General features: G+C 42.4%; 1 long non-coding RNA gene across 2 annotated transcripts in view; it reads right to left on the reverse strand.

The window, feature by feature from the left end:
• LOC135983910 (uncharacterized) overlaps nt 1–13231 on the reverse strand; it is a 119892-nt gene that overhangs the window by 72013 nt on the left and 34648 nt on the right. Inside the window, exons 2-4 of one of the 2 annotated variants that reach the window (XR_010601738.1) lie at nt 12934–13109; nt 12700–12775; nt 9835–10264 (exon numbers count right to left, since the gene is read on the reverse strand). The exons of the other annotated variant lie outside the window; for it this stretch is intronic. This is a non-coding gene — a long non-coding RNA (uncharacterized LOC135983910). Of the gene's footprint in view, nt 1–9834; nt 10265–12699; nt 12776–12933; nt 13110–13231 lie in introns of those variants that run through there. 2 annotated transcript variants of the gene reach the window in all.

The following is a 13231-nucleotide window of genomic DNA, read 5'->3' on the forward strand; positions in this document are numbered from 1 at the left end:
ATTACTTTTGCTACTACGTTCAGAGAAGACTATTGCCATTCTCTTTCTTGTAAGTCTACTGTTGAAACCACTTGGGTCACTAAACAATGCCATCCAGGCATCTGCTACAACAGTAGTAGATCTTTGTCCAACAATAGAAGCTACTTTTGGATCAATCAGAGATCTATCAATTGAAAAAGTACTGGAAGAAGCAAAGACTTCAGTCCAGAAGTTGACTAATGAAGGCATTTATATTGAATCCTTAAGTGAAGGAGTGTTTGTTAAGATAACTGAAAAAGTACACAGACTTGATTCTTTAAAATCTACAACAGCGACTTCTAGATTTTACTCAACCTCTCCATAGGTTTTACAGATGACTGTCCTATAAAACACCAACAGTTGAGTGGAGTGAGACACTACCAGCACTGGGGCTGCCATGTGATTAGGACAGAATGGAGAATTTGACTATCATACGACGAATGAATTAAGATTTGCCTTCAACTTCTTTTTTATCATCACTAGTGGCTCAACCCAATCTTTGTGTTCTGTTTCCTGGGATGAAAGAAGTAGGAATTCATCTCTTGCTACTCCCAGTCACAACAGCTACAGTTGAGCGTTCTTTTTCATCATTGAATAGAATTTTGTGTTCTGTAAGAAGTTACCTTCTGTCTGATCATGTGAATGAACTAATGAGCATATCAACTGAAAGAATGGAAATACCGGACACATGAGAAGCCACCAAAGATGAACACTTTGCATTCAAGAAGTTCATTAACAGAGTTGTGCAAAATTATAACAAGAAACCAAGAAGGATGTAGACGTAGTGCTTCATAGAAGGCTTGAGTAGCCAACTTTAATTTGTGTGATGATTTTAAAACGTGAGTTAAATCTAATAAAATGCTCATGAAACATTTTCCAGCTTTTACTATGGTGCCATACAGCCCACTTTCACCCTCACAGTCTCACTCCTCATCGGCCCTGACACCCCCCCAATTTCAATTCCTGGGGAAGCCACTGCTGCCGGGGAGGGTCACATGACCACTCTTGTGGCTTCCCTTTGCTTCCCCATCAGAAAGTATTTTTTCTTCAGGGACGCAAAGAAATCTGCGTGGGACATAAACTCTGTGCATGTGTAGTGGCAGAGAATTCCTCCAGAAGTAATGAGTAAGGCTACATTTTAGTCATGGGTATTTTTTGTAAGAGTCATGGACAGGTCATGGGCAGTAAACAAAAAATTATGGCCCGTGACCTGTCCGTAACTTTTACAATATACCCCTGACTAAAACTTGGGGGGGGGGGGGAGAGGAACACAGCCCTGGGGGTGCCATGGGTACTGGGGGTGGGGAAGCCCGGGGAGGTGCTGAGATGTTGTTTGTGAGGGATGGGGTGGCGGGGCTGGGGCAGGGTCCCTACTGGCTCCTGGGACGTGGCGACCTCCAGCTCCTCACTCCACCTACTGCCTCCACTCTGCCCCAAGCCCCAGTTCTACAGCTCCCATTGGCTGGGAACCAAGGCCAATGGGAGCTGCGGGGGCGGCACCTGCAGGTGGAGGCGGCACATGGAGTTAGGAGCGGAGGGAGGGGAGCCTCTGTCGCCCTTCTAGGGAGCCCCCCCCCCAGGTAAGCATCGCCCCACAACCCAATCCCCAGCCCTAAGCCCCACACACACACACAAACTCCTGCTGGGGGGGGGTAGGAGGGCCTGAGACTGCCCCAGCAGCAGCCAGTGCGACCGGCCCAGGGGCTGCCTGAGCTGCTCCCGGGCCAGACGCACGGGCTGCTACAGAAGTCACAGAGGTCACAGAATCCGTGACTTCTGTGAGAAAACACAGAGCCTTAGTAATGAGGGTTCCATAGTTCAGGATTCTACAGGCACAGTGAGAAGGCTTCTTATAAATTTGCAGTACTCTGGAACACTGCAAATGACTCCAAGTTCTCTTTCTTGATGGGTAACAACGAATTTAGACCCCATCATTTTGTATGTATAGTTGGGATTGTATTTTGCTATGTGCATTATTTTGCATTGAACATTGAATTTCATCTCACACTTTGTTGTCAAGTCACCCAGTTTTAGGAGATCCCTTTGTCACATTGTGCAGTCAGCTTTGGACTTAACTATCTTAAACAATTTTGTATCATCTGTAAATTTTGACACCTCACTCTTTACCCCTTTTTCAAAAACATTTATGAATGTTGAACTGCACTGGTCCCAGTACGGGCCCCTAAGGGACACTACTATTTACTTATCTCCATTCTGAAAATGGACCAGTTATTCCTACCCTTTGTTTCCTATCTTTCACCTGGAGTGCCTGGCAATACTTTCAGGATCACCTAACCATCCTTAATTTAATTTAATGACAAGACTTCTGCTAGCTTAATCACGCTGCCTCTGTTTATAAACAAACTCCCTACCCCAAAGGCAGAAGCTGTTAGCCACACAGAATTTATCACATTCCACACTCAAGCTCTGCCTGGGACTAGGCCAATTTGGGATGGGGGCCAGGAATCACTATGGCTCATGGGTGCTGAGCACCCCTATTTTTTTTCTGTGAGTCCTTGAGCCCTAGAGCACCCATGGAGTTGGCGCCTATGGAGCAGAGCCATTGGAATGAGGGAAGAATGGTATGGGGGACAAAGAACTCACATGATGGAGAAGGAAAGAATGGTAGAGATGAGAGGAAGTGAGGAATGAGAGGGAGCAACCCTTGGAAGTGGGGCATATGGGGGACCATGGAATGTGGTGGAAGGGGGAGCCTGGGTGGGCTGATGGGGCACACAGAGCCCTGCAATTGGGGAGAAATAGGGCATCCCAGGAGGTGTGCGGGATTGCAGGGATATTTTGCATCCCCTGAAATAGGGGGAAATGGGAGGGTGGCATGCAGGGAGAGTGTTTGGAAGGGCAGATGGAATGGAGGAATGCAAGGAGCTCCTGACTGATTCAATTCACTCAATCTGCAGCAGCAGCAGCAACAAAAGCGTGACCATCTTTCAACTGGACAGTCACGTGAGTTAGGACTAATCACATGAGAAAGGGTTGCAGTATCCAGCTATAGTTTGTAAAAATGAAAATAGTGAAACATACGGAATAACAATGTGTTGCAATAACTAATTTTTTTTGAGAGAGGGAGCTGTAACAGTATTGGCAGTGTACTGAAAAAAGAGAGCATTGGATGGACGAAAAGGATCATTCCATGAATATATGTATTCTTATCTCAATACCAGACATGTTATTTCCCATTCACAGTATGAGTCATTTGCACTCTATATACTGGAAACATGGCCAGTTGACCGCTCGCAGAAAAGAAAAAATGTTGGCTACCAATGACTGTTTATTACCTACAACAAAAATGCAGTAACAAAAATGTATTTGTTCACTGTTTAGAAGTTTGTATAAGCACACATTGTCTAATTATTATTTACATAGCATTAATTATGGCTCTTTACTGACAAATAAAGTCCCTGCCCTAATAGTAATACACTAAAGTAAACATTATAACAAATGTGTTTCAGTGTGGATCGACAAAAACAACAACGTTTAAACATGAAACAATTGTACTTAGAACCAAATTCCATCATGGTATGTGGGGGGGGAGCTACCATGGAAGCTGGGTTCAGGCTTCTGAGCACATTACTTCGGCACAGATCCCCAGCATAGTTTTATCCAATGGTGCTACACCTGTTTACACCAGCTACTACTCTAGCTCTTTATTCCTTAAATTCTGCATCTAGATTTAAAAAAAAAAAAAGTATTAAACCAAAGCCTACTTTGAACTACAGAGCTCTGTTAATGTGACACTCATCCCTTTTGCAGGTGCTATAGAAATAATAAATAGTTATAACAGGTTCTATAAGCCTCTCTGAAGAAAGGATGACTAGTTATTCTATTTAGGAAATCAGAATTCCTTGCTTCCCACTGCACTACTACATAACTATTAAGAAGGTTAAACCACTGTCAAAATGTTAGTGACATTAAAAAAATAAAAAGCCTCTTGAGACAGCAAGACCTATTTATAAAAATTCCATATGGTTGCTTGTGCTACATAACTGCACCCTAGTGGCTAGGTTTTGGCAGATTAGCTGAGTTACAGGGTAATCGCTTAGTGAGTCTGAAAGCAAAGTGAGGCTTGCACAGATTACTGTAAACAATGAAATACAGTATGCTTTCCTCTAGGTGTCCACTGTATGTATAACTCCATTAGCATTTACTCGGGTCAAGTATCTGATTAAGAATTATAATGAGATAATTTGCCTATTGCAAATATTGCTTGTTTTGTCTGACATCCATATTATATTTAAAATACAGTACTCTGTTTTACTGCACTGATTTGATTGTTCATGTTTATTGAAAAACTAAAAAGCAACTATTATGACGTAACCCACTTGTCAGTGTGTATTACCTAACTGGCACAGAGATTGACCCAAAGAGGATGGCAGTCTGTTACAGCTCTCACCTTGTAAGCTTAATTCTAACTCAAACTGTACTAACTTCTGCTCTTATTTCTGCAATTCAAAGTGTCAGTCAAGGTGGTGGCCATCACATAAGAAAGTGAATTACCAACTAATATTCAAAGTGGAAAAAGTTTCTTACTTCAATAGCATGGTCCAAATCAAATTCCCTCAGATTAGTATTAAAACCATATTTGACATGATACATTTTCCCATACATATATACCATCAGTTAGAATAATTTCTTTTTGTTCTTTAATCTAAAAGAATGCATAAAAGTCTCCATGAGAGAGAGAGAGAGAGAGAGAGAGAGAGAAAACACACATCTGTTTTCTGGCAGTCTGTATTGGCGTTCAACAAAATGGCTGCTGAATTTTACTCACAGAAAGAGTGCAAGAAGTCTAGATTTGCAGCACAGCAAACACAAAAGGAATCCAGGTTCACAACTACATACTTGACTCTCCCTGCATTGTAAATGCAGGATGAAACTGTTAATACCTAATTTTATCAGCAATTTTAGATCCCTTGCCCGCCTCCTCCCCACACCATGCACACACATGTTGTTTGATTGTTTGCTTTATGGCATTGCTGTGTTTATTAACAGCCATTTGAAAGAGTGAGACCAACATTTTCAGAGGGGAGTGCCTAAAGTTAGGCATCTAAACCCATCATTAGGCATAAATAGATTACCTTAATTCCAGAGGTGCTGAGCTGTGTGTGCTCTGCGCCTCTGGAAATTAAGCCACCTATTTAGTGATTAAATATGGATTTAGGTTTCTAAATGTAGTTATGTTAATAAAATTAAACCTGAAATCATTACCAATTAGGGCACAAATCCCTCTGAGAGCCAGACAGCAGTTTCAAATTTGTGAAGAATCACTCAATCAACAATAAAATATGTCAGTGTTTTATAAAACACATAGATTTCATCAGAATGATTATGGTCATTTGTACTGCAGAAGGGCACAGATCTTGGCTACAAACCCACGTAACCTATTTATTCCCAAAAGCAGTAAGGCTGCTCAAACTCTTAGATGTGAAGTTCTAACACAGAAAGCTGAATGCAGGTGAAGATTTTGAGTAAATGGGTCTACCCACCCCAGTCACTTCTCCATCTAATTAATGAGACTGAAATAGCCTGGATTCCCTTCTGTGCCAGCCTCCAACTGGCAGCTGAATGCAGATAACCAGCTGGTAGAGTTTGTAAGTATGTGATTCTTTTCTATTAGAAAAGTCATTTGTAAAAATGTCTCTTTAAGAGGCTCAAGACATAGAGGTCAGAATTAAAAGCAACAAATTTCCCCTCCCTCATCTTAGTACTGTTAAATTCCAATCCAGTGATCCAATCACAAAATCTTCTGCCACATCTGCATCTGGCAGAGCTACACTAATTTACACCAGAAGAGGATGTGACAGAAATTTTTGTGATTGGAACTTAACAGTACTGAGGCAGGGGACGGGAAAACTGCTGTCTTAATTCTGACTTCTACTCTTAGTTCTGGACCTTTCTGAAGATAGTACTAAGAGAGGAAAGCAGGAAGGGGAAGCTACATCTTTAATTCTGATCTCTACTCTTGTTAGTGAAACAACTGAAATCAAGGTAGTTACTCTGAGGATCTGGCACCCCAGTACTATAATCTCCAATATCAAAACCTCGTTTTAATTAGAATCCCAGTGGGGTAAGCATCCAGCAAAATAGTTTTCACAAAATGGCAAACAGAAAACCTTTAAAAGAACAGGAGTACTTGTGGCAGCTTAGAGACTAACAAATTTATTAGAGCATAAGTTTTCGTGGGCTACAACCCACTTCTTCGGATGCATATAGAGTGAAACATATATTGAGGAGATATATATACACACATACAGAGAGCATGAACAGGTGGGAGTTGTCTTACCAACTCTGAGAGGCCAATTAAGTAGGAGAAAAAAAACTTTTGAAGTGATAATCAAGATAGCTCAGTACAGACAGTCTGAAAAAAGTTTTTTTTCTCCTACTTAATTGGCCTCTCAGAGTTGGTAAGACAACTCCCACCTGTTCATGCTCTCTGTATGTGTGTATATATATCTCCTCAATATATGTTTCACTCTATATGCATCCGAAGAAGTGGGTTGTAGCCCATGAAAGCTTATGCTCTAATAAATTTGTTAGTCCCTAAGGTGCCACAAGTACTGCTGTTCTTTTTGAGGATACAGACTAATACGGCTGCTACTCAGAAAACCTTTACTTGCCTACTTCTAGAGTGGAAATTAATAGGCAGTAGGTTTAAAACTAACAAACAAAAGGAAGAACATCTTTACACAACACATAGTCAACTTGTGAAGGCCAAAACTATAGCTGGGTTAAAAAAAAAAATTAGATAAGTACTTGGAGGTTAGGTCCATCAATGGCTATTAGCCAAGATGCTCAGGGATGCAACCCTATGCTGTTTCCCAAAGCCTCTGACTTGTCAGAAGCCAGGAATAGATGCCAGGGGATAGATCACTTGATAATTGCCTTATTCTGTTCATTCCCTCTGAAGCATCTGGTATTGGCCACTGTCAGAAAACAAGATACTGGGCTAGACAAACTATGGTCTGACCAGTATGGCTGTGTTACGTAAGCCTGGGGCCTAAAAACAGGCTGCAGCTGTATATCAGGCACAGGGGTATTTTCAACTATATTTGTGGCCTTGGTCCACCCCTCAATATTATTTTTTTGGGGGGGAGGGGGAATTTGACAAATGTCAGGTATACAACATAAAAGGCAACACAGGGTCCTGGATCCTGTTGGATCACTCGAAATCAGGAGGCAACGAACAACAATGATTATACTTTACACTTCTAAAGTGCCTTTGCCAAGGATCTCAAAGTGTTTTGCCACACAATATTGCCCCCTCCTACAAGAAAGAATCAGAGCAGGAGGAGAGCTTCTGGGGTTCCACCTACATATGGACTTCGTTACACACTCTTCCATTCATGGTAGGATGTCTCCCATTGAAAAAAAAAAACAGAGAATCAGGCTCTGGAACCTAATGATCTCAGGGAATCCTCCAGAGACAAGACTATGCCATCTGTGTGGTGGCCATGCTCCTACATGCTGCCATTTGACTCCCACCCGGTGCTCCCTCAGTAACTAGCCAATGGAGACTGAAACAGGACGGGGAGCACTCACTGCACAGGCCAAGCAGAAAGGGGACCTGTGGGAGAGTACTGCTTAGCCCAGAGAGATAGAGGGAACTCTTGCTCTACTTTTGGCAGAGAGGGGGAGCTAAGTTTTCTCCCATCCTTGTCATCAGTTCCCTATCAGTATGGCTCTGGAGCTATATTGGTAAGTAGAGCTGGGCTGACAAATGGGTGGGGGTGGGAAGAATAGATGGTGAAAAGGCAACACCTCAAGATATTTTGAAGTTCTTCTCAATCTACGCATTTCAAAAATGAATGTTTTTTTATTCATTCAAAAACTTACATAAATTTTATCAAACATTTTAGATTTTGAACATTTTTGCTAATCCAGTTCTCCCCACACGCTTGCCCCTAGATTCCACACATCCTTCTTTTGCTAGTGAAAAAAAGAAGCCAGGAGAAGGGGGGCGGGGGAAATCAATTAACTTAAACACAGTCTAAATTTTTGGTTTCTCCTTAACATGGAGAGAGGGGGGGGTGGGAGAGGGAGAGAGAGAAAGAAGGGAAAAAACCCCCCGCACATTTGGAAAGAAACAAGACTTTTGTGAAAAATTCTGATTTTGGGGGACCCCCCCCCTCTATTTTTTAAACACTAAAAAGAGTGTTCAAAAATTTCAGCCAGCTCTACTAATAAGGTCTCTCTATATGTCCTGAAATCTTCCATAAGAGGTGTGGAGAGTAAGGGATACTATTCATTATTTGTTTGACTATAGTGCCCAGGATGCCCACTTATAGACCAAGAAACCATTATGCTAGATACAAACACACAACTTAAAGCAGCCCCTTCCCCAAAGTGTGTAAAACAACATGGACAAATGATACTCAGAATTCAATAGAGCCTCACAATGTATCAACTACTGAGCAGATTTCCCAGGGGTTAGGGTGATGATGCTTATTGACCTAAAGCACCTCAACCTGTCTCCTCCTCCTGAATGTCTCCTGAGCTCTTTTGGGTGATGTGGAGAAGGGCGGACAGTACTACGGTGGTGGCACTACCCCTTCTGTGCAGGGTGTAAAAGATCCCAACATGGAGGGTTCTGAGACAAATAACTATGTAAAGGGATCACTTCAGTCACCATTGAAATGCAGACTCCACTAGGAAGAGCTGTAACTCAGCAGCTGTTCACAGAAACAGAAGGTAGCAATTTAGAGGAAGTGAAAAAACACTTTATCCAGCTGAACTGGCACAGGGTATTTAGGGAGACAAAAATGGAGTAACCAATTATCCCTAATTGAATTTGGCCAAGCTACCAAGGGTTAACTAACATCTATACTCTTAGGAGAGGGCCATGAGAGCTTAAATGACTATGTGAGGCATATTTTCCATTTTGTGTGTCATTCAACTGGTGGCATCACCAAGTCCACAGTGCTCCTTAGCACAAGACTGGGGCAATGGTTCAGCAATGATTCAGAGAAGAGTGCCACCTACTGAATCACCAACACCACTTTCTACAGTACTCAGATGTTCCTTGGAATTAGTACTAGTAAGTCCTTTATCCTCACTGAAGACAGCCTCTAAAGGGGACATGAGTACACACAAATCAGCACATTCATTAAACAAATAGCCCCGTTGAGCACACGTCATGGACTCAACATGGCTCCATTATAGTAACATGAGTAGGGCCCTATCAAATTCATGGTTGTGGAAAAAAAATGTGTAATGGATTGTGAAATCGGTTATTGGAGAGGGGGGCAGAGTTGGGGGCTCCCCAGCCTGAGGCTCCTTCCATGTACTGGGCTCCAGCTGCTAATCTCACCCCAGGCTGGAAAGGGATGGAATTTCCTCTTCCCCTGCAAGGGCCACTCCCAGAGCCAGGTCAGATCCACCACTGGGAACCTCCCCCGGCTGCAGGTAGCTCTGCAGCAGCTGGTTGGGAGGCCAGCTCTGAAGGCAGCCACCCTCACATCTGCACTGTTAGCCCCTGACCAGCATGGAGAGGCTGCGGCCCCAACTGTCAGCCCCTGACCCGGGCAGGAGGCTGCTGGGAAAACCCAGTCATATGGTAACCCCTCCCCCCATGCCCTGTGACTCTCACTTTTGCGCTGCTGCTGGCAGTGGCACTGGCTTTAGAGCTCTGCACCCGGCCAGCAGCTGTTGGTTTCCAGCTGCCCAGCTCTGAAGGCAGTGCCCCATATAGCAGCAGTGCAGAAGTAAGGGTGGCAACCCCACAACACCCCTACAATAGTCTTGCAACTCCCCCACCCCCACATCACCCCGTTTGGGATCAGGATCCAATAGGTTACAACAGCATGGAATTTCAGATGTGAACATCTGAAACAGTGAAATTGACCATTTAAAAAATCTTATGACCGTGAAATTGACCAAAATGGTCAGTGAATTTGGTAGGGCCTTAAATATGACTCATGGATCTGAAAATGTGGGTTTATCTTCAGCACAAGTAGTCAGTGTGAAATATTTGACAAAGAAGTCTCAGTTCTGCAGGGACAGAAAGAGAACATTCAAAAGACCTAAATAACATTCCCAGACTCTGAAGTGATTGTATGGAACACTGGAGGTTTTGGTACATTTTATTTTCTGTCACCCCCTGGAGTCGCCTTGTCCTTTACCTTTTTGCTCCGTATTGTGATTTCATTTCACTTATTCTTCTCTTTCCAAAATTCCCACATCACCTTTTCTTCCAAGAGGGGAGAACGGAGGGGGGCGGAGTGGCACTTGCCTATAAATAAAAACTACTCAAGAACTGATAGGTAATTTTCACCTAATTTAAGCAAAATTAATTTACAGAGACTACAGTAGGCCTTTACAGCAGGGCAATGATCAAGATTAAATTAAACAGCCAAAAATATATATATGTCAAGTATGCCTTGAATTCAAACTCTCTGCTGAACAGGAAATATTTTAATATTTTCCCTTCTTTAAAAATTAATGTCAATTTGATTGAAGTGAGACTGGTTGTAGCCAGGTTCCACAAGTGTTATCCAAACCACTCATTCTGTCATTTCCCCTAAATTCTGACCTGTATGACCTCTATTCCCTTCGTAGGCCTCTCACAAGCAGAGAATGTTTTATGAATTGAATTATTTTCCCCAAGGAGAGCTTGTTTGAGAGACCCGCCTGCTCAGGAAGCAAACTGCAATCTGTTACCTTGCCTACTGGAGGATATTCCATTTATCAGTAGGCACAGCTAAGATCAACCAAAGTTGCACACAGCATTGAATTCATTGTCTGTTTGCAATCTGTAGGAAGTGTGACATCCATATCTTCAGCTTGTTATATACCACAGATGAGTAGCTTATCCCTGTGCTTTGAACAGTTGTCTGACTGGCTATCTATCTATATAATGCCAAGGAATAAACAATGACTATTTCCTTCAAAAAAAGCTGGCTCCAGCTGAACAGCTACAAGGACATTCATAGTAGAAAGATCTGACAGAAAAGTTCTCTACTTTAAACTGTAAGCGTCTGATGCCCAGGAAGAATATCGAACAGCTACACAGTGTGTGGAATTTAGTTCTTTTATATCTATGTTATCTACAAACACAAAATTCACTACATATGGAAGCCTCTATTTTGGGGTCTGACTGCGCTGCACTTGAGACAGGACCTAAGTGGTAAGGGCCAAAGGTGGCATTACACCATCTATGCATTCCTCTGATCCTGGGTGTTTCTCTAAATTGTGATCAGTTGAGCATTGGGATACCCTTACTTGTCCTCTGCATTTGGGATTGCCATGTAAAGAGGTGGCATAGGATATAACCAGGGCCGCTCCAGGGTTTTGGCCGCCCCAAGCAGCCAAAACAAAACAACCCCCCCCCCCCCCCAAAAAAACAAAAAAAACAAAAAGCCGCAATCGCAATCTGCGGCGGCAATTCGGCGGGAGGTCCTTCGCTCCCAGGCGGAGTGAGGGACCATCCGCTGAATTGCCGCTGAATACCTGGACGTGCCTCCCCTCTCCGGAGTGGCCGCCCCAAGCACCTGCTTGAGAAGCTGGTGCCTGGAGCCGGCCCTGGATATAACTAGCTATCACAACTCTATCTGAGGATACCCCTAATCCTTAGATAATCAGTTAAATTGGCTTTATAACTCCTTAGCATCAACTGAGTGGTTCAAATGGGCCACTGCATGGCCAAGGACTTGATCACAGTTTTAAAATGAAAAGAGAAATGTAATTTTAATTTTTGTTGGATTTTTCAACTTTTTTTAATTCATTCTTTGAATATGTTAATTTCCCTATTACTTTTTTAATTTGAAACTGGAAAAAGCTGAAGTGTATTTAATACATAGACATACATACATACAGTGGGTAACTGAAAAAGTTCACTCAGTTTTTAAATGTTACTGGTTTCAGCAATATTCCCGATACTTAATGAGGAATATCACTAGACCGAATAATCTCTAGAACTGGAGAAAACTGTTTAAGGGTGCTGATGCTGTAGATACAATAAATATACATAGTATGCATACATTCTGAAAACAAACAAAAAAAATTTAACTGCTAGGTACAGATTCTGAGGTGCATTGATTGCATTGTTAAAGAGTTACAAACGCCCACTCTATGCACACCATTAAATAAGGCAAGAATCTTGTGGGGGGAAAAATAGTATGTGATCATGAAATTAAGGATTGTATCATAATGCATACAAACCAGGGACCACTCTGTTGGCCTAGTAAGTAATATATCTTCGCTTGCATTGCGCTATGATTATCTTTTGCCCTCATCTCAATATAGCAGCCCCTAAATATCTTTTCCTTCTGTGTTAATCTGACCATAAACCTTTATGTTCAGATGACCTCTGATAGGTGAAGCAAGAAGGGAGGAAGCTAGAGTTCCGGTGGCAGAAGTTATGACCAAGCTGATTGTGAACATAGCATAAAGTTTTTTGAAATCGTGTGTTATGTGCAGTATTGGGGACTGTGCCTTGAAGAGCTGAGCTTTTCAGAGGCAGTGTGTGTGTGTGTGTACAGAATAAAGCAAATCTGTTGCAAGAACCTTAAGCACCGAGTGATCACCCTCCACATGGCCATGATAGTTTTCTCATATGGTGGGAACAGTGAAGAACTAAACTGATCTGCATATTCGATAGCTTAGTGAGTCTGGGCTACCTCTGCTCAGATGCAAAGTTGAGTGTTTTCCAATGAGATTGGCACATACCTCAGACAAAACTGAGTCCATTTGGGTCAAATACACCATCATCTCTTTATTGTGGCCAATTCCACTCACTCAGGTGCTGGAGAAAATGGAAAAATGTCAGACTATGATTCACAATTTAGACCAAAATCTTTCATGTTTGGGGAGACCCACCCAGTTTTAGTGGAAATGGTTCATGCTTCACTGAAGGAGAATAGGATGTCAGCAGATCTTAAACAAGTTGTGGTAGGAACTTACTCAGGAAGTCCTCTCCTAGTGCTGCTAATTTTGCCATATAGTGCTTTGAGGTAGCTTGTGCAGCCTTCACTATGTAGATGATATTCTTTAGGTCTCTTTCATCATATCTGCCTGAGTAATCTCTCAGTTTTTGTTGTGTCGATCTGAGGTTCAATCCAAGTGAGACACAGGTGATGCTATAATATAGAGATGGAGATGGGGAGAGGGTATTACCTGCCTTTTTTCATTAAGTTTCACAACATCAAGGTTCTACTGCATTCATGGCTAATATCAGCAATGGTCAAGATTCCCACCCCTC

Source organism: Chrysemys picta, chromosome 1, assembly GCF_011386835.1.
Source record: "Chrysemys picta bellii isolate R12L10 chromosome 1, ASM1138683v2, whole genome shotgun sequence".
Taxonomy (NCBI): domain Eukaryota; kingdom Metazoa; phylum Chordata; order Testudines; family Emydidae; genus Chrysemys; species Chrysemys picta.